Source organism: Oncorhynchus keta, chromosome 35, assembly GCF_023373465.1.
Source record: "Oncorhynchus keta strain PuntledgeMale-10-30-2019 chromosome 35, Oket_V2, whole genome shotgun sequence".
Classification (NCBI taxonomy): Eukaryota; Metazoa; Chordata; class Actinopteri; order Salmoniformes; family Salmonidae; genus Oncorhynchus; species Oncorhynchus keta.
In genome coordinates, this window is record NC_068455.1 from 76160518 (window position 1) to 76163017 (window position 2500).

A 2500-nucleotide genomic window follows, 5' to 3' on the forward strand; every position below is an offset into this window, starting at 1 on the left:
TTTATCTTTACATCAGGTGTGATCTCTTTATCTTTACATCAGGTGTGTTCTCTTTATCTTTACATCAGGTGTGTTCTCTTTATCTTTACATCAGGTGTGATCTCTTTATCTTTACATCAGGTGTGATCTCTTTATCTTTACATCAGGTGTGATCTCTTTATCTTTACATCAGGTGTGTTCTCTTTACATCTTTACATCAGGTGTGTTCTCTTTATCTTTACATCAGGTGTGTTCTCTTTATCTTTACATTCAGGTGTGATCTCTTTATCTTTACATCAGGTGTGATCTCTTTTATCTTTACATCTTTACATCAGGTGTGATCTCTTTATCTTTACATCAGGTGTGTTCTCTTTACATCTTTACATCAGGTGTGTTCTCTTTATCTTTACATCAGGTGTGTTCTCTTTATCTTTACATCAGGTGTGATCTCTTTATCTTTACATCAGGTGTGTTCTCTTTATCTTTACATCTTTACATCAGGTGTGTTCTTTTATCTTTACATCAGGTGTGATCTCTTTATCTTTACATCTTTACATTTATCTCTTTATCTTTATCATCTTTACATCAGGTGTGATCTCTTTATCTTTACATCAGGTGTGTTCTCTTTATCTTTACATCAGGTGTGTTCTCTTTATCTTTACATCTTTACATCAGGTGTGTTCTCTTTATCTTTACATCAGGTGTGTTCTCTTTACATCTTTACATCAGGTGTGATCTCTTTACATCAGGTGTGATCTCTTTATCTTTACATCAGGTGTGATCTCTTTATCTTTACATCAGGTGTGATCTCTTTATCTTTACATCAGGTGTGTTCTCTTTATCTTTACATCTTTACATCAGGTGTGATCTCTTTACATCTTTACATCAGGGGTGATCTCTTTATCTTTACATCAGGTGTGTTCTCTTTATCTTTAGGTGTGATCTCTTTATCTTTACATCAGGTGTGATCTCTTTATCTTTACATCAGGTGTGATCTCTTTATCTTTACATCAGGTGTGATCTCTTTATCTTTACATCAGGTGTGTTCTCTTTATCTTTACATCAGGTGTGGCGTGTTCTCTTTATCTTTACATCAGGTGTGTTCTCTTTATCTTTACATCAGGTGTGTCTCTTTATCTTTACATCAGGTGTGTTCTCTTTACATCTTTACATCAGGTGTGATCTCTTTATCTTTACATCAGGTGTGATTGTGATCTCTTTATCTTTACATCAGGTGTGATCTCTTTATCTTTACATCAGGTGTGTTCTCTTTACATCTTTACATCAGGTGTGATCTCTTTATCTTTACATCAGGCGTGTTCTCTTTATCTTTACATCAGGTGTGATCTCTTTACATCTTTACATCAGGTGTGATCTCTTTACATCTTTACATCAGGTGTGATCTCTTTATCTTTACATCAGGTGTGATCTCTTTATCTTTACATCAGGTGTGATCTCTTTATCTTTACATCAGGTGTGATCTCTTTATCTTTACATCAGGTGTGTTCTCTTTATCTTTACATCAGGTGTGTTCTCTTTATCTTTACATCAGGTGTGATCTCTTTATCTTTACATCAGGTGTGTTCTCTTTATCTTTACATCAGGTGTGTTCTCTTTATCTTTACATCAGGTGTGATCTCTTTATCTTTACACCAGGTGTGATCTCTTTATCTTTACATCAGGTGTGTTCTCTTTATCTTTACATCAGGCGTGTTCTCTTTATCTTTACATCAGGTGTGATCTCTTTATCTTTACATCAGGCGTGTTCTCTTTATCTTTACACCAGGTGTGATCTCTTTATCTTTCCATCAGGTGTGTTCTCTTTATCTTTACATCAGGTGTGATCTCTTTATCTTTACATCAGGTGTGATCTCTTTATCTTTACATCAGGTGTGTTCTCTTTATCTTTACATCAGGTGTGATCTCTTTATCTTTACATCAGGCGTGTTCTCTTTATCTTTACATCAGGTGTGATCTCTTTACATCTTTACATCAGGTGTGATCTCTTTACATCTTTACATCAGGTGTGATCTCTTTATCTTTACATCAGGTGTGTTCTCTTTATCTTTACATCAGGTGTGTTCTCTTTATCTTTACATCAGGTGTGATCTCTTTACATCTTTACATCAGGTGTGATCTCTTTATCTTTACATCAGGTGTGTTCTCTTTACATCTTTACATCAGGTGTGATCTCTTTATCTTTACATCAGGTGTGATCTCTTTATCTTTACATCAGGTGTGTTCTCTTTATCTTTACATCAGGTGTGTTCTCTTTATCTTTACATCAGGTGTGTTCTCTTTATCTTTACATCAGGTGTGATCTCTTTATCTTTACATCAGGTGTGATCTCTTTATCTTTACATCAGGTGTGATCTCTTTATCTTTTATCTTTACATCAGGTGTGATCTCTTTATCTTTACATCTTTTTACATCTTTAGGTGTGATCTCTTTATCTTTACATCAGGTGTGTTCTCTTTACATCTTTACATCAGGTGTGATCTCTTTATCTTTACATCAGGTT

General features: G+C 34.6%; 1 protein-coding gene and 1 long non-coding RNA gene across 3 annotated transcripts in view; both read left to right on the plus strand.

Moving 5' to 3' along the window:
* ppp2r5b (protein phosphatase 2, regulatory subunit B', beta) overlaps positions 1-2500 on the plus strand; it is a 39645-nt gene that overhangs the window by 22418 nt on the left and 14727 nt on the right. The gene's annotated exons all lie outside the window — the stretch shown is intronic.
* Positions 1-2500, plus strand: part of LOC127916262 (uncharacterized) — a 4808-nt gene that overhangs the window by 80 nt on the left and 2228 nt on the right. Inside the window, exon 1 of one of the 2 annotated variants that reach the window (XR_008094191.1) lies at positions 859-894. The exons of the other annotated variant lie outside the window; for it this stretch is intronic. This is a non-coding gene — a long non-coding RNA (uncharacterized LOC127916262). Of the gene's footprint in view, positions 1-858; positions 895-2500 lie in introns of those variants that run through there. 2 annotated transcript variants of the gene reach the window in all.